The sequence below is a fragment of the Felis catus genome, chromosome A1, assembly GCF_018350175.1.
Source record: "Felis catus isolate Fca126 chromosome A1, F.catus_Fca126_mat1.0, whole genome shotgun sequence".
Classification (NCBI taxonomy): domain Eukaryota; kingdom Metazoa; phylum Chordata; class Mammalia; order Carnivora; family Felidae; genus Felis; species Felis catus.
The window spans coordinates 211193523-211216474 of NC_058368.1; the positions used below are offsets into that span (position 1 = coordinate 211193523).

Sequence of the window (22952 nt, forward strand, 5' to 3'; positions counted from 1 at the left end):
GGTACAAAATAAACATACAAAAATCAGTTGCATTTCTATATAGAAACAGCAAACTATCTGAAAAGGAAGTTAGGAAAATAATGTCATTTACAATAGCACCAAAAAGAATAAAATACTTAGGGATAAACTTAACCAAGGAGGTGAAAGACTTGTATACTGAAAACTACAAAACATGGATGAAAGAAATCAAAGAACTCACAAAAAAGTGGAAATACATTCCATTTTCATGGAAGAGAAGATTTAATATTGTTAAATTTTCATACTGCCAAAGGCAATCTACAAATTCAATGCAATCCCTGTTAAAACTCCAGTAACATTTTTCAGAGAAATAGGAAAAAAGTTCTAAATTTCCTATGGAACCACAAAAGACCATGAATAGTGAAATCAATATTGATAAAGAATTCTGAACAAAACTGAAGGCCTCACACTTCCTGATTTCAAAATATATTACAAAGCTTACAGTAATCAAAGCTGGTATGATACTGGCATAAAGAGACATATTGACCATATAACTGAATAGAGAAACCAGAAATAAATCCAAGTATACAGAGTCAACCAATCTTCAAAAAGGCTGCTAAGAATATACAATGGGAAAAAGAGTTCCTTCAACAAATGGCCCTGGGACAACTGGATATCCACATATGAAAGAACGAAATTGGACCCATATCTTACAACAAACACAAAATTCAACTCAAAATGGTTTATGCTTAAATGTAAGACCTGAAACTATAAAACTAGAAGAACACAAATGAAAAGCTTCATGACATGGGTCTTGTCAGTGATTCCACAGATGTGACACCAAAAGCACGGGTAACAAAATCAAAATAAACAAGTGATACTACATCAAATTAAACACTTCTGCACAGCAAAAGAAACAATAAGCATAATGAAAGAGCAAAAGAGCAACTTATGGAATGGGAGAAAATATTTGTAAACCATATACAGTAAAACTTTGGATTGCAAGTAACTTGTTCTGCAAGTGTTCTGCAAGATGAGCAAGCATTTCTAATACATTTATTTATTCATTTTTATTTAAATCCAAGTTAGTTAACACATGGTGTAATAATGATTTCAGGAATAGAATTTAGTGATTCACCACTTACTTATAACACCCAGTGTTCATCCCAACAAGTGTCCTCCTTAATGCCCCTTGCCCATTTGGCCCATTCCTCCACCCAAAACCCCTCCAGCAACCCTTAGTTTGTTCTCTATATTTAAGAGTATCTTATGGTTTGTCTCCTTCTCTGTTTTTATCTTATTTTCCCTTCCCTTCCCCTATGTTCATCTATTTTGTTTCTTAAATTCCATGAGTGAAGTCATATGAAATTTGTCTTTGACTGACTTATTTAGCTTAGCATAGTACACTCTTGTTCCATCCACATTGTAGCAAATGGCAAGATTTCATTCTTTTTGATCACTGAGTAATATTCCATTGTATATATGTACCACATCTTCTTTATCCATTCATTAGTCAATGGACATTTGGGCTCTTTCTATAATTTATCTATTGTTCATGGTGCTGCTATAAACATTAGGATGTATGTGCCCCTTTGAATCAGCTTTTTTGTATCCTTTGGATAAATACCTACTAGTGCAATTACCAAGTTATAGGGTAGCTCTATTTTTAATTTTTTGAGGAACCTCCATACTGTTTTCCAGAGTGGTTGCACCAGTTTGCATTCCCACCAGCAGTGGAAAAATGTTCCTCTTTCTCTGCATCCTCACCAATATCTGTCATTTCTTGAGTTGTTAATGTTATCCATTCTGACAAGCATGAGGTGGTCTCTCATTATGTTTTGATTTGTATTTCCCTGATGGTGAGAGATATTGAGCATCTTTTCATGTGTCTGTTAGCCATCTGGATGTCTTCTTTGAAAAACTTTCTGTTCATGTCTTTTGCCTACTTCTTCACTGGATTACTTGTTTTTTGGGTGTTGAGTTTGGTAAGTTCTTTATAGATTTTGGATATTAATCCTGTATCGGACATGTCATTTACAAATGTCTTCTCCCATTCCTTCAGTCGCCTTTTAGTTTTGTTGATTGTTTCTTTCGCAGTGCAGAAGCTTTTTATCTTGATGAGGTCCCAATAGTTTATTTTTGCTTTTGTTTCTCTTGCCTCCAGAGACATATCTAGTAAGAAGTTGCTGCGGTTGAGGTCAAGGACATTGTTTGCCTGTTTTCTCCTCTAGGATTTTGATGGCTTCCTGTCTTATGTTTATGTCGTTCATCCATTTGGAGTATAATTTTGTGTATGGTGTAAGCGAGTGGTCCAGTTTCATTCTTCTGCATGTTACTGTCCAGTCTTTCCAACACCATTTGCTGAGGAGACTTGTCTTTTTTCCATTGGATATTCTTTCCTGCTTTGTGGAAGATAGTTGGCCATACATTGTGGGACTCACAGTGGTTTTACATAGTATTAAGCTTTTGTTTATTATTTCATTCAGTCAGCAAACATTTGTTTCGAACCTGCCAGGAGGCAAGTACTCAGCAATATTTTGGAGAGGGGTTAACTAAGACCCCTGTCTTCAAGATGCTAATAATAGGCAAGGCAAACACATTTTCTCTGAGTTGAAATAGTGCAAAAATAATGGTGTGTACAAAGTAGAACAGACACATAAAGGAAATGATAGAAATGCTCAGAGTTCAAAAAGCCTTCTAATACAGGGTGTACACAAAAAGACTCTTACAGGGTGCATTTGGCAAAAATGGGAAACCTCCAGAGATTCACCTACCCGAAAGTTCTAAGAACTTTGTCAAGTGGAGACTTGTTCCCTTAACCAGTAAGGAAGGCAGTAATTTACTGTGCTGTTCACATAATTTAGGTGTTGTCCACTCTTCCTGCCATGATTCCATCAAATGGAGGAGCAGATGCTAAAGAACAACATTTCTCTTCTTTTCTTTACTTTGTTTTTTTCTTTCAAAAATCACTCACAGGGCAACTGAATGCTCAAGCAATAGGTGTTAGAAAAAAAGAGGTAGTATCTCTGTGCAGTCAGAAAGAGTCTGTGCTCTGTTAACAGCATAACGTTTATGAAATCAATTTCCAGTACCTGCTGGATCAGGCTGATGTGCGAACTAGCTTTCCACGGCCCATCTTAATCATTCCTGGGTGATTTGCCAGGGCGGATATTTTATCATGAATACAAAGAGGATGAGAACTATTCTCCTAATATATTCATTACTTGCCACACCATGCTAGTAAATAATATGCATATGATAATTTGAGAGACATAGTGTTCCCATTGCTCTTTTTTTTTATTCTTGGAACTCTGTCTTTCATAAGTGCTACAAAAATCAAAGGCAAAATTACCTCAAAATTTGATTTTACATTCCTCCTACTCACCCTTGCTGGTTCTCACACAACACACATAGTACATTTTTCATGTGGCCAGTGGTTTTAGACAGAACAGCCCCTTCAATTCATACTCTTACTGTAGAATGTTCTGGAATAGCTCCATGAAAACTCATTCATTTGTTGGCTTACAAATATATAGTAAGCACCTACTCTGTGCCTGGTATTATGCTAAATCTATGCTATGTTTACTAGAGTGGTGAGCAAGATGGAAACATCTGATTCGTGGGCAGTTGTTTTTTGGGGTTTTTTTCAAACTCTTCCAAAATCTGAGGCATCATATAAAGACAAAAGAGAACATGATATGAATTTTTTTAAAGCTTATTGAAAGAGACAAAGACAGTGTGATTCAGGGAGGGGCAGAGAGAGAGGGAGTGAGAGACAATCTCAAGCAGCTCTGTGCTGTGAGCACAGAGCCCGATGTGGAGTTCAAACTCACAAAACCATGAGATCATGACTTGAGTGGAAACCAAGAGTCAGATGCTTAACTTACTGAGCCTCCTAGGCACCCTGACATGGATATTTTAAATAGATATGGATTAATAATGAATGAGAGAACCCCAAAGCTCTTCAGGACACATTTCAGTGGACAGCCATGAGTAAACTGATAAGCTGGGAAAAGAGCATGATTGAGCCCATGGATTTGGGGAATAAAACCCCACTTATAGATTTGATTGTTTGAAAAGAGATGCATAGGTCAGTTTTCTTAGAAATAAGTGAAAATATAAGTGTGTTTTACTGAGAGTAGAGTTTAATTCATGTGTATTTAAACCATCAGTATGTTTTAGTCTTTGTGAACTTTGCTCAACCTCAGTCTTTTCATCTTCCTTAGGATATTGAACAAAATTATTTTTGTGGTACCTTACACCTCTAAAATTCTACCTTTTTAAATCCTGTCTTTTTCATAATGCTTTCCTAATCTCCATGGCTCCATGTGGAATTTCCCAATTTTGAACCTTAATATGGTAATCTGTTAGAATTGTATTACACTGTGTGCCATTGCAAACCTAACTGACAGGAGCTGAAGCAAATTAGGAGGTTTTTTTGTTTTGTTTCACTTTGCTTTTTTTCTCAGACATTAGAGTCCAGAGGTAGGTATTTCATGGTTGGTGAAGTAGCCAAACAGTGGCATCAGAACCCAGGTACCTTTAGTCTTTCTTTGTAAGCATTCATGATCCAAAGTCGGCTGTTCAATACACAGCTTCAAGTCTGAGCTCAGACAAGAAGGGATACCAAGAAGCGCAAAACTCAAGGGCTGGGTGAATCATCTTCCTTTCAAAGAGTTTGTCTAGAAGTTCTTACTGGCATTTGCTTAAATCTCTTTGGTCAAAATGTATCACATGGCCATCCTTAGGTGTAGGGGAAGCTGGGGAATGCTCTTGTCTTTGGTCAGGTGCACTGATGCGCTAAAACAAAACAAGGGTTGTACTGGTAGGAAAGGAGGGGGAAAGGGATATTGGATAGGCAGCTTGAATCAGTTGCTGAAGGCTATTCAGATATAATATTCAAAATATTGTTAAACAGGTCTGGTATAACCACTGACCAATCAGAACAGATTCTGGCCAGCATGCCATAGCAGTACATGATAGCTAAATAGCAACCCTCCTATTTTTCTTCTTGGAGTTACAGTCATTGCACAGTTGGCTTCCCCTCCTTCCCCATGTAATAAAGCCTAAGTCCATCCCTAACAGGACTATACTTTGCATATATTTTTTATATTCCCCAGGAAAGCAACATTTACCTAGGTAAGCATTCACTTTTGTTGAAAGGAGTTGAATTATTCATATTATAATCCAAAAGTGAGACGACCAGGCAAAGAAATGTTCAAGTTATTACCATTACATTTCCCCAGGAATGGATGACCCCCAAGAATGGTGACTACATAATCCTAAATGCCAATTTAGTACAATTGACCATAAACTGGCAGATTGATATGGGCTTTAAAGGTTATTCAAATCTCTTACGACTATTCAAAAGTATTATTATAGACTTAAAAAAGAAAAAAAGAAAAAGCAGTTCTGCCCAAAGTGAAAAGCTACAGGCATAATAGAGGTTTAGAAGACCTTTCTCCTCATTCATTAGGTTGAATAGAATTAAAAAGGAGTCACCTCCACCGTGTTAAAGATCAAAGAGAGTCTGTCTTTTAATGAGTTACAACTGGTTCTTTCAGCCTCTAATAAACCTAATAGTGTATTATTTCTATTTTGCTCAAATCTTGAGTAACCATAATGCTCAGAGTTGGGGATGGAGAATTTTGCTTCATTTCATTTTCTTATAAACTTGACATTAACTCAAAAATGCACGTCTCAATTCGTATTCTTTAAAAAAAGTTCTATTTGTAATGTTCATGGTTTTATTTTCACCAATTACATTTTTTCAAGGGCTTTTATTTTCTCTACTCATTTTCATTTTATTTTTTGAGTATTAATATCATCCATTTTTATTTTTAAATCAGTTTAAATTTGCTTTGTTAATTAGAGATAATACCGTTTTTCAAAATTAAATTACCATAAAGAGACATTAGAGTGAAAAAATCATATGAAATTGCACATTATATTTAGACAACAACATTCTACTATGTCTCATATTTTTATTTTTTATTTAAAATTTTCTTAATGTTTATTTATTTTTTTAATATAATTTATTGTCAGATTGGCTAAAGTGGGTAAAATGTGCTCTTGGTTTTGGGGGTAAATTCCCGTGGTTTATCACTTACATACAACACCCAGTGCTCATCCCAACAAGTGCCCTCCTCAATGCCCATCACCCATTTTCTCCCTTCCCCCACCTCACCCATCAACCCTCAGTTTGTTCTCTGTATTTAAGGGTCTCTTATGGTTTGCCTCCCTCCCTCTCTGTTTGTAACTATTTTTTCCCCTTCCCTTCCCCCATGGTCTTCTCTACTCATTTTTAAAAGATGTTTCAGTTTCTACTACTTTTTCACTTGTTCTAATTCTCCAGTTTGTTTTCCATTCTATGTATTTCTTGAAATGCAATACAAGTATATCCAAAACTATTTGGAAAATTAATAGGCTATCAAGAAAAAAATATATGCGTGTAATATCTGATTCCCTAATTGGCTTTGGCAAGACCTATCTTTGAGTTATCATCTCCATTAAAACTTCTCTCAAGTGCAGATTATTCTATGGCATAACAAAGGTTAGAATATAATGGGGGCTTTTTTTCATTACTTTAACCTGTTGCTTTGGCTCCTTTTAACATTTGAGGTATGTACCTACACCTGGCCCTCAAGGGAAATGTCTATTTTTTAGGTTCCTAGCTAGCTAAATTTATTAATAAAGTATAATGGGTTATCTTCTTTATACCATATATATTCAATTCTATGAACTTTTCAATACATTTTATTACCTTTGAAACTGGGGTACACCTTTAAATATTTGGCATATCATTAATTAATTAACAGATTTTTTTCTCAGCAGCAAATAAAATAATGGTAGCAAAAAACCCAATTGATAGCTTCTCAAATATGTCTAAATAAAGTAATCTTTAACAGTATCAGTGTACTTTTAAGAATTTGTGAATGATCTAGGAACCTGTTCTGAACCATACAATTGTTTCTGACTGGGTACCATGTTGTATATGCTAACCCAAAATGAGGACGTTAAGTCTTTGAAAATAGGATATAAGTATATAGCTACTCTTCCTTTTGATTCTCTACCCAGATATTTCTCTCATTGATAATTTTTGGATTTCATTGACTTATGCCTAATGAAACCAAACTATACATCAATTTTAAAGTATATCTTATTTTCCATAAATTCCCAGTTCTCCTTCCATTTCCCACCCCCCCCCAAAAGCAAACAAGTTACTAAATAAGCAATTAAAAGTAAACAAGTTACTAAATAAATAAGCTGTCCATCTATTCAATGAGAATGTTGTGGTTACCATGATATTCCCTCCCTTTTTTTTAATTTTTTTTTTCAACGTTTATTTATTTTTGGGACAGAGAGAGACAGAGCATGAATGGGGGAGGGGCAGAGAGAGAGGGAGACACAGAATCGGAAACAGGCTCCAGGCTCTGAGCCATCAGCTCAGAGCCCGACGCGGGGCTCGAACTCACGGACCGCGAGATCGTGACCTGGTGGAAGCCGGACGCTTAACCGACTGCGCCACCCAGGCGCCCCTCCTCCCTTTTTAATTGTGCTAAAATGCACAAAGCATAACTTTACTATCTTAACCATTTTGAAGTGCACACAGTTCAGTAATGCATTCACAATGATGTTCAACCAATCTCCAGAACTCTTTTCATCTTGCAAAACTGGAAATACTATAATATCTTTTAAATTTTTAGCTTTTAGCTACAAAACCCTTATGATTTTTGTCAGAACAGTTTCAAATAAGTCCTGAACCTCCAGCCAGAGGTTTGGACCTAACCCAGCCCAAATTAGACCACTAATTTTCAACCTTTTTTTTCAGATTGTACTCTCTTTAAATGGGTGTCCGTGTGTGTGTGTGTGTGTGTGTGTGTGTGTGTGTGTGTGTGTCAATGGCTATTTTCATTCATAAGATGGGATTAAACATTTTAATATTTTAACACTTTAATATTTCAAAATATTTCCTATTGGTTGGCTCCACTAAAAAGGAATATGTCCTTCCAATAAAAGAGCTGATACAATTCAGTAATTGCTTCCATGTTTCTTTTCTTGTCTTGCCTTGTTATTTAAGGAGTGTACATTTCTTTGAAGTCAGAGAATAGCTTCTCATCATGTGCACACAGATGTATCGATGAATCAGATAACTGTATCTGTGAAGGAGATTGGTTTAAAATACACGAACCACTGGAAAGACAGAAGTGTGTAAAACAATGGCTTTCTTGCTGGACTTTTAAAAGTCCTAGACCTCTGTGCTAGTGCCTCCAAATGGGCCTTAAGGTGCAAACAGGAGGCCAAGTGGATGGGACTGGTCGCATGCTCTTTCTTATCTTCTGCCTTTACTCCCTTTCTTTCTCACCAGAAGCCAGTCCACCCAAAAACTTTGACAGAAGGCTTGTGGGACAAGATAGCCAGAAATGCTGAGTGTGCTGAGGAAGTCAAGGGACCCAGACAGTAAGCAGCTCTGAGATTTGATTTCCCCTCTGTGCTTCTCATCCTGTCCCTCTCTCCTTCCTTTTGCTTTTCCTTAGCTGATTTCCCAAGGATAGAATTTGTTTGTTTTTCTGACCAAATAGTAAAGAAGTATTTGTTTTCAGATTCTTAATTTTGAAAGCAACAGAATAGAACTCTTAAGGAAAAATAGCACAAAACCCTACACCACATTAAATTATAGTTTTCTTTATGTAGCCTTAAATAGATTGTTCTTCTTTGGATCAGTAGATTCAAAGGGAAAAAAAAATGTTCCTTGACCCAAGGTTATGTACATGGTTTGGGTGACTGGGACGCATCATCTCAACCTCAAGAAATACCTTAGAACAATGGTTCTTAACCTTTGCTCCACATTAGAATTCTAATGTTCCGGTGGTAGCCCCATTAAATCAGAATGCTTGGTGTCAGGGGAGCCAGGAATCCGCATGTTTTAAGGTTTCCTGGTGATTCAGATATGAGACAGATTTTAGGAACCACTGCCTTAGAGATTGTATTAATAAAGTCCTGATACTGGCTTGCTGCTGTATTGCCACTTCACTTTTCATCAAGAAGTGGAATGTGACAGAAAGCACTTTTTTTTTTCTGTTAATCAAATTAAGCCCCAGTTAACTGACTGTTGTGCGGTAATTTATTGCCAGGGGGCAATCACAAGGGTGCCTGCTTTAGGGAAAACGGTAGTCAGACTAGTATTTTGGTATCCTGTAGTCAAAATAATGTATTTATCCATGGATTTTTGGTTGTTGTTAGTTGAATCTTCAAACTTTGCAATTTGCTGTTTTAATTTACCCAGACGCAACTTTGGACCCTGGCAATCTTCTAACTTATTCACCACCTTGTTCTCCAGAGTCTGTAGAGAGCAATAAACTCTCCATGGCACCGGATCTTTGTGCGATAATCCAAGGAGAAAGTACCCATCAGGACCCCTCAAGCAACACCTAATCATCTCAGTGAACATTTCAAGAGCCCATCCAATCCCAGCTCTGTCTCAGCTTCCTGGTTTCGTTTCCATCTTCATATGTATAGAGTTTTGTTTTTTTCCATAAACATCGTTTAAAAGACTATAGGGCCTGGTTCTGAGCACATTCTATTTTGATGGTGAATTCTCCTAATTATTTGGCAAAAGCGAGAGCATGAGCTCATTGGAACAAGACCTTTTTGTCCTTCTGTCGAACTTGTGCTTTGGTAGTCCAGAGGTCCTCATTTGCTGGTGCACAGACTTTAAGGAGAGAAAACAAGTGCTGTGAGCACGGGATCTGACTTAGGGCTGCTCAGACCCACAGGAAGAGCCTCACACACAACTTAATGATAGTCCCCAAAAGCGTGACAGAGTAGTAGAAAGAAAATTCAGTCTAGTTGGTCTCTATTGCCACAGAAGAAACAAGATTAAAATGCAGTTAATTGGGAGTTTAGTGAGCAGAGACGATAACCAGAATTAAATAATAGATTTGCTTACTAAGAAAGCCTGTGGCATCTCCATTCCTAAAGAGACAGTCTGCTATAGCATGGGGATCAGAGGATTGGGTCACAATCCTACCTTGGCCTCTAACTTGCCATATAACTATTCATGTTACATGACTTTTCAGGGCTTCAGTCTTCCCATCTGTCAAGTAAAAAGTTGAGCTGAGTGATCACCAGAGTCCTTTGTTACGTACTAACAGTCTATGGTATGTGAAAACAGGACATGTAGCCTTCTGTCTTGACTGGGTATTAATAGCAGTTGCTTATCTGAGTTTCTTTCCAACTGAAGAATTTACAGACTAATTCATTAATTTCTGTCCTGTTTTGAATTGCAAAAATACAACCAGATCCAGATGAGATGATACCAAATAATAATTATTAATTACATTAGATCTGAAAATAATACTATAGTTATGTAAGAATAGAGTCACAATTGCTAGATGTATAGACTGAAATAGGTAGCGATAAAGTAGCGTGATGTCAGGGATTTGCTTTTTTAAGAAATAACAAAATAAAACAATGTATCCAGTAATATATTCAGATCTCACAACATAACTTTTGGGTTGGCAGCCTTTCTGTATATGGAGCCTATATTGTAGAAAAAGGAGTCAAGATCCTGGAGTATGCAGATGTTGATGGTCTTGAGTGTTCTGGACATAGAACCAAGGGACTAAAAGCTTTAGAGACTACACAAAGCTTTTCTAAAAATCTGGGATGTGGAGGTTGAGTTAATTTACCTTTTTCTTTCTCTGTGTTATATGGATAGGTTGATAAACGAAGAAAGCAATTTCCCCTGAAGGAAATGGAAGCCCTTAGAGGTTTTAGTGACTTTGCTGGGAACACATACTAATGTGTGTGGCAACATCAAAGCCAGAAGGAAGATTGAAGGGTGAGGTTCTAGGACTACCTCTCTCCTGTACCTCCTTCCACTCCTGCTGGGGAAGTACCAATAGTATACATATGCTTTTGGCCCCCATTTGCCTGTGCGGTTTTTGCATGTGTCCAATATCCAAGTCTCCTTAATCATTCTTAAACCTCCTTCCAGTGGTTAGATCTCTCCTTTCATAGAAATTAACAAGATTGCATAGCAGTGAACTCAGAACGCCATCACTGGCTCCTTTTAGGACAGTAGCAACTTTCCCACTGGAGGACCAGATGCCATACTAGAATGGGACTGTGCTATGCCCATATTAGGCTGACCACATCCCACACTTTCTAACTATTTTCACTAATTAAAAATACTAGCAAGTTTTAAATTGGTTCATAAAAGTACGAATTTATCACAGAAAAGATGTTTATATAAACACACCAGCCCACTCAGGCACAAACCATCTGTGTTAGTTTCTTAAAGTTTCCATAACGAAGTGCCAAAGCTGGATAACTTAAAACAACATTTATTTTCTTACAGTTCTAGAGGCTAGAAGTCTATAATCAAGGTTTCCACAGGGACACATTCCCTCTCAGACTCTGGTAGAATTTTTCCTTGCCTCTTGCTAGCTTCTGGTGGTGGCCACAATCCGTGGCATTCGTTGGTTTGAAGGCTACATCACTCCGGTCTCTGCCTCTGTTGTTACATGTGTACATTATGTCTCTTCCCTACTTCTTAGAAAAATAGCAGTCATACTTGGTTAAGGGCCCATTATTACCAGTATGGCCTCATCTTTACTAATATATCTCCAATGACCCTATTTCCAAATGAGGTCACATTCCTAAGTACTGGGAGACTTAACCATCTCTTTTAGGGGAATGCAATTCAACTCACAATATCATCCAAACAAATGATATTGTGAGAAGGTTTCCATCTGTGCCCTCTGTTGTGACTAGGCTCCTGACTTTACACAGTTTCAGAGCTAATCCCATTTCTGTCTGGAAAGTGATTTTTGACAAGAAGGATTAAGAGGATAACCCAAGCTCCATGGCCAGTGCCAGCTCCTTCAGAAACACACGTTCCATCCTGTGTGACATATTCCATGGAACCCAGGTGAACTCAGGTGCTGCTAATGCAGTGATGGCATGGTAAACTCAAGCTTACAATTGGAAGGATTCATGGCTCACCCCCTCCAGCTTGTCCTGCTGCATTGGCCCTCACCCCTCTCGGTTCCTCCCCTTCTCCCGGCTCATTCATTCTGCTTTGCTGAAACCACAGCTGCTTTGAATCTGGCCATTTTTGGTTCTTTGCACATGAGCTGTAAACCAAATAAGCCAAAGGAAACAAATACAACCATCATTAACAAGCAAGTTATCCAATTATTGGGGTTCTGTTTTTGAGATGGGGTCGGGGGGGCAGTCGAGGCCTTGTATATCGCAAGGCAAATGCTAATCTGCCTGCAGAGTCAGCTTGCCAAGGGGTGATCATCAAACAGGTAGGGCTTCTTTTGAGTTGCACAGGCTTGTCATTGAGGATGTTCATTCAGATCAATGAATAAACCCTACCAAGCACCTTTAGTAAATCTAGCAAGCTTTGCCTTTGCCCTCTGCATTCTGAGGCGAGCATCCAAACTTCGTTTGGTTGCAGATGCCCAGAGTAAGTCACTGGAGTCACTGGGCTTCTTTAGATTCTGGGCAGATTTCCTGGTGCCACAGGAAATCTCTCTCTCTCTCTCTCTCTCTCTCTCTCTCTCTCTCTCTCTCTCTTTCTCTCTGTGTGTGTGTGTGTGTGTGTGTGTGTGTGTGTGTGTCTGTCTGTCTGTCTTTCTTGGTGAGGATCAGGTCTCTGGGAGATGAGGGAACAGGGAAAGTATATTTGCAGAATCCAATCGTTGTACCCACTCTCACCCCACTGCTTGGCACATTACCTGCCTTCTGTGCAAGTGAAAAGGAGGTAAACTACTCTGCCACTGGCAGAGGGTGGAAGGTAAAGGAAGAGGAAGGAACAAAAGGAAAGAGGAAACAGGTGTCAGAGTGGGAAGAAAACATTAACCTTGCATAAAGTGATCAAGACTTATATGATATAGTGATCTCTCAATGAAGGAGTGGTTATAGCCAAGGTACTGGAATCTTTAGATATTTCAGGGCTTCCTGAAAACCAGTTAACCCCAACTTATCTTAAAACCCATTAAGCCCCAACTCCACATTCGCCATGGTCGATACCTTGACTTTTGTATAAATCCTCCCTGACCTTGTTGGACCAGAGACACAGAATGCAGAGTTGGGGCTCTGTCAGAGTGGCACAGCTCCATGGTGGCTCATCTCTGTGCAGCTCAGTTAGGCATGCAGAAAAGCTGAGTGGAAAACAAGACTCCCAATATCTAAAAACTGGATTGGAATTTCTATCCAAGGGACACAATTTTCCCATTGACCTAGTTGCCTGTACAGCATGTGGAGCAAATCCAGGACACTCAAGATGAAAACACTTTTCCCTCAGTGCCTGAATGCCAACCATAATTTTTGAGTTCTCTCAACTGGCATCCCTGTTCTGGTCTAACTCCTGCTGTGGTGCCCGCTCTTGAAATTAAAGCTGCCTGCATTTTCCACTACCATCATCCAGAAAGGAGAGGGTGTGCCACCATCTTTTCTTTTCTCCTTCAGTTTCTATCTATAGTAGTTTGTATTCATTAACAATAGCTCTGGTTCCCTTTGCAATCTGGAGCTTCAGAGGCTTTGCTTTGGGTCAGCTCTGATTTGGAAGACTGAATCTTTGGCAGTGAGGTTTTGGAAGAAAAAGAAAGAGAACACAGGATAGGGGCCAGAGATGGAGGCAGATTCGAATGTTTGGCCTAAAAGTTGTACTTAATAGATGGAGGACCAATTATCTCTGGAACTGATTTCCCAGCAAATACTTGACAGACAGGTTACAGGTGAGGGCAAGATTAATTATTAAGGCATTGTGGAGGTAGAGAGGGGTAGAGGGGAAGTAAATACTTTCATGTTCATCACTGTTTATCCAAAATGAGTATTGCTAATCATGAGGGCTGCTGAACATAAAAGAATATCTATTATCATTTTTGTAAGTAAGTAGGGGAAATAACACACTGACATTTCTTTTGAACTGCTTTGTGTGATATAATTTATATACCATAAAGTACACCTGTTTCAAGTATACACCTCAGTGGTTTCTAGAATATTTACAGAGTTCTGCAACCATTTTCAAATTTTACTTTGAAAACATTTCATCACCTCAAAAAAGAACTTAGTACATATTAGCAGCAAATTCCCATTCCCCTTTCTCCCCTGCCCCCAGCCCCGAGCAACCATGAATCTACTTTGTGTCTCTGTAGACTTGTCTTTTCTGGACAATTGGTACAAATGGAATCATACTATATGAGGTCTTTTGTGACTGGCTTCTTTCCCCTCGGATAATATTTTGAGCTTTGTCCATGTTGCAGCATATATCATTACTTCATTCCCTTTGTATTGCCAAATAATATTCCATGATTAGGACATACTACATTTTATGTACCCGTTCATCAATTGATGGACAACATTCTATGTATTTCATTTCAAAGAGCAAAGTGCCATGATCTCTGTGATCTAACTTACGTCTTCCTGAAGGTGACATGGCTAGAAGGTGGCATACGTCATGTTTATATCTCTTTAAGTCTGGTTTAAAATTTTGTGCATATCATTGGACAATACCACCTGTATGCAATGTATCATGCTAGCCAATATGCTGTATGCTAGGACATAACCATAATAGTGCACACAAATTTGCTTTAATAAAAATGAATGATTGATACAATAGGGCTACTTTGGAAAATGTCACCAAAACCCATGAGGAAAAAAAAAAACAGAAGAGCCTGAGATGAAGCTGTTGGAACAAATATAGGACCTTAGGAACCTCAAAGTAAAGCAAATCATCCAACTAGATGCTATGTTCTCCTCAGTCTGGGGAGCCAGGCCCCCTGGTTTATGGGACTAAAAGAAACAGCTAGGGAATTAGTCCCTTGTGCCCATGTTGACATTTCAGTTCTCAAATTAATGTTTTCAGATGTTCTCATTACCATCACCACTCACTGCCCACCCCCCCAAACAACACTGTAAAATTAGTCTTGGGAGCAAAAGAGTAAACACAAGCACAGCTTATGATTCTTCCAAGTTCAACTACCCCTAAAAAAAAGCAACATCTGACAGTCAAACAAACAACCAGATTGAAAAACAGAGGTGTCAGCATTGACACATGCTAATTATTTGCTACTCCACAAGGATTATTAGCTACACTGCCTCAAGACTGAAGGAGAAAACAGTTCAAGGGCCAGAGACAAATATCATTTTGATGGTCCCCAACTGGCTGAAGTCACAGGAAAGCTAATACAGATTTTCTCCTAACATTCCTCTCTAAACAATCTCCCTGATTATACAGTATAAAGTAGAAACAATTTTAGCTCTAATCCTAAATAATCCTAAACCTTGGATACTAAAATCAAGAAATAGTTATTCTCTTGTATTTGCAGGTAAAAAGGTGTTCTCAATTCATATTACCAAAATCATAACAATCTGCTATTTTAATTTAAAAAGTATTTTCTTTCCCCATTTATAGTATTAATGGCTTCAAATGCATAAAGAACCTTTTCATAAGCCCCCTCATGGGGATTTAGAGATCAAGAGAGAGGTAACATTTTTTTAAATGTTCTTAATATTGCGATCAATTGGGTATTATTTTTTTAAACCAATTCCTTGAAAATTCTGGATAAAGTCTTTTCATCAGTTGTAAGTTGTTTTTTATTGTCATTTTAATTAGGAGTATAACCCTGGCTTGTAGATGCTATAAGCTTCTTTAGGAAGATGGATTTGTACTGCGGTCTCTGAACTACAATAAACAGAAAGCCATTTCATTCAGGTACACTACTAGTGGCTGCCTCATCCCTGCATCCAACCTATGGTTGCCCCAGTCACAATGACCGTTGGCCAATTTGTGCAGAGTCACATTTATGCCATGGCTGTTCACTGGACTGGAACAATTACTCTACTTTTCAGTGATCCCAATTTGGTATTGTCGTGCTTGTAAAATCCAACTGTAAACTCTACCTTTCCCTGGTAGTCAATCAAGAAGACCTGGACTTTGGTTCTTTTTAAATTATCAGCAATACACTTTATTTACTTTATACTCACTCTCAAAAGGATTTGAAGTAATGTGCTTTAGATATGGCTTTGCCAAACTGTGACCTTGAGCAGGTTGTAACACTCATAAAACTTCTAACCTTTCACAGTGTTTCACTATTGTGAAGCACTTCTACATCCTTTCTCTTGTTAAAGTTATTACCCTCAGAGAATGCCAGTTGACCTATATGCTTCTGGTAAGCTAGCAAGTGGAAGACACTTTAGAAAACAAGGGCAGTGGACAAATGCAAGGGTCTCCCTGTTAATCTACTGATGGTTAGGACTAGAGTTTCAGTATGTTGGTCCAACTTTGGCTTCAATTCTGGCCTCCGGAGAAGTTCCCATCCTGGATATTTGGCAAGAATGAGAGGTCAGAAATGCCAAGACCAGGAGGTCAGGGTGGATATTCTCCCAAGGATCCATACAAGGAACTTCTTGGAAAGAAATGAATTTGAGGAATTTGGCCTGAATATCAGTAGCTACAAAAGGGCCTTGAGTTTTCCTAGCAGATGATTTCAGGAGTATCTAAATTCTGGATTTAGGGATTTATAGACTGTAGCTTAAATCGCAAGCCTAGAGCCTAAGAATCATAGCATTTCAGAGTTGAAATATGCCCTCTTAACTGTTCTTTCTGTCCTGCTCCTCGTCAGTAACCCCTCTAGGGTTTCATGTAGTCTCTGCTTAAAGAGTTTGTCTCCTACCAGATATCTCACTTCAAGCTTGGGACACAATAATCATTAAACAATTATTTTTCCTTTCAAGCCCAGGCCTTCTTCCTTTTACCATGACTCATTTATTGTCCTCCCAGTAATGGGCAAGTGGGCTTTTATTGAACTCAAATCTGTTTCCATGTAATTTCCTCCAACTAGAAGATTTCTCTCCTTGTGCCTTTGGATATATTTTCTCAGTGATCATAGCAACCCTAAATGATTTCCGAGACAACACACAAAGCCCCTGAGAATTGACACATCTTCCTTTTTACTTCCAACTTCTCCTTGTCTTCTGCATCTCTTTCTTTTCCTCTGATCCCCTTATAATTCTTCTGGAAATGAAGCATGAACTCATAGAGAGAAGGCAAAGGGTTCCAGGGGAAAGACAAGAGAAACTTGGTTTAAGCCCTGACAAATTTCCACCTCTAAAGCTTTAAAGTAAATATTACTATTTACTGGATGGAGATGGGGGTATAATGATAGGATATACGTGGATATTCATTATAGATTGCAACATACTATAAAAGCTACGAAATACTTTAATGTTAAATTCTAAAAGACCTCAACCATCATGTAGTCCTGGCTTCTTGTTTTACACTAGAACATTAAACAGAGGGGAAAAGTGACATGTCCAAGGACCACAGCACTAGTTAGAGTCAGAGCTAGCAATGAAAGCCGGATTTTCCAATTCACAATCCTTTGCTTCTTCTAAGGCCTCTCTGTTGAACAATGAAAATCCATAAGAATCATCCACACAGAGACCCTAAATAGTACCCCCACACATGTTAGGTGCTCAGTGACTAATGGCTGAAGAAATATATGAGTAAATGGTTGAAGGAATGATAGTAATTATTCACGATGATGACTTATAGTTCACGATGATGATTTATAGTTTTCCTCCAAATGTCACTTCTATTTTCAATCATTTTTTAAATTTTTTTTCAATATATGACGTTTATTGTCAAATTGGTTTCCATACAACACCCAGTGCTCATCCCAAAAGGTGCCCTCCTCAATACCCATCACCCACCCTCCCCTCCCTCCCACCCTCCCCCTCCCACCCCCCATCAACCCTCAGTTTGTTCTCAGTTTTTAAGAGTCTCTTATGCTTTGGCTCTCTTCCACTCTAACCTCTTTTTTTTTTTCCTTCCCCTCCCCTCCCCTTCTGTTAAGGTTCTCAGTATCCACATAAGAGTGAAACCATATGGTATCTGTCTTTCTCTGTATGGCTTATTTCACTTAGCATAACACTCTCCAGTTCCATCCATGTTGCTACAAAGGGCCATATTTCATTCTTTCTCATTGCCATGTAGTACTCCATTGTGTATATAAACCACAATTTCTTTATCCAGTGAAGAAATGGGCAGAAAACATGAATAGACACTTCTCTAAAGAAGACATCCAGATGGCCAACAGGCACATGAAAAGATGCTCAACATCGCTCTTCATCAGGGAAATGCAAATCAAAACCACACTCAGATATCACCTCATGCCAGTCAGAGTGGCCAAAATGAACAAATCAGGAGACTATAGATGCTGGCGAGGATGTGGAGAAACAGGAACCCTCTTGCACTGTTGGTGGGAATGCAAATTGGTGCAGCCACTCTGGAAAACAGTGTGGAGGTTCCTCAAAAAATTAAAAATAGACCTACCCTATTTTCAATCATTTTTTAATTAGGTCTCTGTTAAGGAGCTTTGTGCTTAACACGGACCTGTGAAGATTGAATGGGACCACGCATGCAAGTCCTGAAAAGCAGCGTCTGGCAATCAGTAAATGCTCACTAATTATTTGTGTTCTCTGTTTCTAACCATTTTTCTAAAAAGACTATGCTGATGCCATCGACACTCACTAATCTGAAAATCACCTTGCAATCTATGAACCAAAGGAATTCTGCAACTGCCAGAGTAATACTTTGTATTACTACTCCCTGTTGATTCCTACCTTGTACCTTTAACTAGGCCATCCACACGTGCCCCTGGCTGTTGACATCCAAAAAGACACACTTTCTTTCTCTGAACTTGTGTGTACTTAGCCCCTGACCTTTGGGCTCTGTCCCCCATTCCCAGTCAGGACTTGCCTGTTGGACCTGACAAGGTATCTGGTTTTACCTTATTTGACCCTTAGCGTTCTTACTCCCTCTCCTTCAATCTCCATCTCCATCATGGTTTTGGAATTTCCCTTGGTTCCCTGTACTCCAGGCATTCTGGCAGCTCTGTTCCCCCTAAACAAGGCCCTCTCCCTTGACCCAAATTAGTGTGTCTGCCTCTGCCTTATATACAGGTCAGACACTCTCTCTATTGAAGCATTGGTTATAAATATTGATTTTTAATACTTGGGGCTGGCAGGTGGATATAAGCTCTTCATATTTCTGTGTTTCAGAAAAGAGAAACAGAGGTATCTTTATTCCTTATTTTTTTCCATGTTTGTATATAAATTCTAGTCAGTTAACATACAGTGTAATATTAGTTTCAGGTGCAGAATTGAATGATTCATACATACAACTTACATACAACACCCAGCACTCATCACAAGTACCCTCCTTAATACCCATCACCTATTTAGCAAATCCCCCCATCCACCTCCCGTCCAGCAACCCTCAATTTGTTCTCTATAGTTAATAGTCTGTTTCTTGGTCTTCCTCTCTTTTTTCTCCCCCTTTGTGGTTTGTTTTGTTGCTTAAGTGCTTTTGTTTTTTTTAAATCATATGATATGTGTCTTTCTCTGACTGACTTCTTTCACTTAGCATGACACTCTCTAGCTCCAACCCCATTGTTGCACAAGGCAAGATTTTATTCTTTTTATGGCTGACTAATATTCCATTGTAATCTTCTTTAGCCATTCATCCGTTGATGGACATTTGGGCTCCTTCCATGATTTGGCCAGTGTTGATAATGCTGCTATAAACTTTGGGTACATGTATCCCTTCAAATTGGTATTTTTGTATTCTTTGAGAAAATCCCTAGTAGGGCAATTGCTGGATTATAGGGTAGTTCTATTTTTAACTTTTTGAGGAACCTCCATACTGTGTTCCACAGTGGCTGCACCCGTTTGCATTCCCACCAACAGTGCAAGAGGGTTCCCCTTTCTCTGCATCCTCACCAACCTCTGTTGTTTCTTCTGTTGTTGATTTTAGCCATTCTGACAGGTGTGAGTTGATATCTCATTGTAGTTTTGTATTTCCCCGATAATGCATGATATTGAGCACCTTTTCGTGTGTCTGTTGTCCATCTGTATGTCTTCTTTAGGAAAATGTCTATTGCCCATTTTTTAACTGGATTATTTTTCTTCTTTACTTTTGGGTTAACTGAACTAGCTCTTTCCATTCCTTTCCATATGTTGCCTCTGGTCTCCCATTTTAATAGTGCTCAGATTTGACTTGCCCTTGAAGAATGATTCTTGTGTGCTTTATTGGGTTATTTTCCCTTTGAAGGCTTCATACACCTATCACACACATGTATACACACTGCCATACATGATCTGTATCAGTTGCCAGAATTCTTTAAAATTTTTTTCATGTTTATTTCTTTTTGAGAGAGACAGAATGCAAGTGGGTTAGGGGCAGAGAGAGAGGGAGACACAGTTTCCAAAGCAGGCTCCAGGCTCCGAGCTGTCAGCACAGAGCCCAACGCAGGACTCAAACTCAGGAGCTGTGAGATCATGACCTGAGCCGAAGTTGGACACTCAATCGACTAAACCATCCAGGCACCCCTCAGTTGCCAGAATTCTTGAAGCTTCCTTCTTAATCTGAGTGTATCTGACAATTCATCAAGACTAAAATCTAAACTTGGGGTAATGGCAGTAAACAAGAAAGAGCTTTGGTAAAGTCACCAATTGGCATTATCCCTGAAGTTCTGGTGCGGATGAGACTTATTTATTATCTTTTTAACTTCTGTGCCTTCTGATACATTACCACTTAATATCTTCTTATTTAATAGTCTATCTATTCCTGCTGAATCCCAGCCAGAATGTCAGTTGCTTCAGAGCATGGACTTGATCTGTTTATATTCACAGCTCTATCTTCAGAACCCAAAACACTGTGCTTGACAAATAGCAGGCAACCAATCAATGTTTGTTGAATAATAAATGGATGAATGAATGAGTGAATGAATGAAAAGCAGAGTGAAGTTTTGGTTGGATCACAGCCTTGGGCATCCAAGAAATTCCTGTTCAAGTTTGGTGATGCCACTTTCCAGCTATGAGGCTTCTCTGAATTTCAATTTCTTCATCAATAAAATGGGGATGGTAATGTTACCTACCTCATAGGTTTTGGGGGAGAATTAAATAAGAGAATGACTATTACTTTTTTAATTGATTTATTTAAATTCAAGTTAGTTAACATACTGTGTAGTATTGGTTTCAGGAATAGAACCCAGAATTTAGTGATTCATCACTTCCATATAACACCCAGTGCTCATCCCAACAAGTGTCCTCATCAATGCCCATCACCCGTTTAGCCCAGCCCCTACCCACCTCCCCTCCAGCAACCCTCAGTTTGTTCTCTGTACTTAAGAATCTATTATGGTTTGCCTGCCTCTCTGTTTGTATCTCATTTTTCCTTCCCTTCCCCTATGTTCATCTGTTGTTGTTGTTGTTGTTGTTTTTTAATTTATTTATTTATTTTGAGAGAGACAGAAATAGTATGAGTGGGGGAGGGGCAGAGAGAGGGAGAGAAAGAGAATCCCAAGCAGGCTCAACCCTGCCAGGGCAGAGCCACGAGATCATGACCTGAGCAGAAACCAAGAGTCAGACACTTAACCAACCAACCCACCCAGGCACCCCCATCTGTTGTGTATCTTAAATTACACATATGAGGGAAATATGATATTTATCTTTCTCTAACTGACTTATTTCACTTAGCATAATACACTCTAGTTCCATCCACATTGTTGCAAATGGCAAGATTTCATTTTTTTGATTGCTGAATAATATTTCATTGTGTGTGTGTGTATATATATATATCACATCTTCTTTACCCAGTCATCAGTCAGTGGACATTTGGGCTCTTTTCATAATTTAGCTATTTTTTATAATGCTGCTATAAACATTGGGGTGCATGTGTCCCTTCAAATCAGCATTTTTATATCCTTTGTAGTGCAATTCTGGGTCATAAGGTAGAAGATATTTGTAAATGACCTATTGGATAAAAAGGTCAGTATCCAAAATCTGTAAAGAACTTGTCAAAAACTCAACATCCCCCCCAAAAATAATCCGGTGAAGCAATGGGCAGAAGATATGAATAGACACTTTTCCAAAGAAGACATCCAGATAGTTAACAGACAGATGAAAAGATGCTCAACATCACTCATTATCAGAGCAATACAAATCAAAACCGCAATGAGATACCACCTCACACCTGTTAGAATGGCTAAAATGAACAACTCAGGAAACAATAGATGTTGGCAAGAATGCAGAGAAAGGGGAACACTTTTGCACTGTCGATGGGAATGTAAACTGGTGCAGCCACTCTGGGAAACAGTATGGAGTTTACTCAAAAATTAAAAAGAGAGAGAGAGGGAGAATGCCTATTAAAATTCTTAGCACAGGGGCGCCTGGGTGGCTCAGTCAGTTAAGTGTCTGACTTCGGCTCAGGTCATGATCTTACAGCTTGGGGGTTCAAGCCCTGCATTAGGCTCTGTGCTGATAGCTCGGAGCCTGGAGCCTGCTTCGGATTCTGTATCTCCCTCTCTCTCTCTGCCCCTCCTCCACTCTCTCTCTCTCTCTCAAAAAATAAATAAACATTTAAAAAAAAGTTTTAAAATTCTTAGCACAGTAGCTGCCATATTTTCAGAACTAGATAAATGTTGACTATTACATCTCTTCTTTTCAGTGAAAATCCTCAAATGTTGAAGCTTATTAGAGATAATTGAACTAATTTAATGACTAGTAGTTATGGCTGTACAGAAGACAAATTAGTTTCATTAATCTGTCAGCAAGATTTTACTTATAGAGCCATATTGACAAAACATGTATCAGTCACACCTACCATGTTTAAAACATTATACTAGGATTTCAGGAGTGGGCAAGACACAAGGATGGATATGACATAGTCTCTTTCCTCTAGGAACATAAAATCTAGAGGACCCCCTATGTGTGCTGTACTATGCTACATAAATAAAAATATGAGAGACTGTTGCCTCCCACATCATCTGACTGACTTTTTGTGCTTTGCAGAAAATTATTCTCTAACACTTAACCTTTTGTTTAAAACCTTACAATGAGCAACCCACTGCCTCATGAAACATATCACTCTACTTGGAAATGGTAGTCACCATTGGAAAGATTTTCCTTGAAAT

The 22952-nt window shown here is 38.6% G+C and overlaps 1 protein-coding gene across 5 annotated transcripts in view; it reads left to right on the top strand.

Moving 5' to 3' along the window:
• Positions 1-22952, top strand: part of PRLR (prolactin receptor) — a 160726-nt gene that overhangs the window by 93426 nt on the left and 44348 nt on the right. The window contains exon 2 of one of the 5 annotated variants that reach the window (XM_045038162.1): positions 8327-8418. The exons of the other annotated variants lie outside the window; for them this stretch is intronic. The gene's annotated coding sequence lies outside the window, so the exon portion shown is untranslated. The remainder of the gene's footprint in view (positions 1-8326; positions 8419-22952) is intronic. 5 annotated transcript variants of the gene reach the window in all.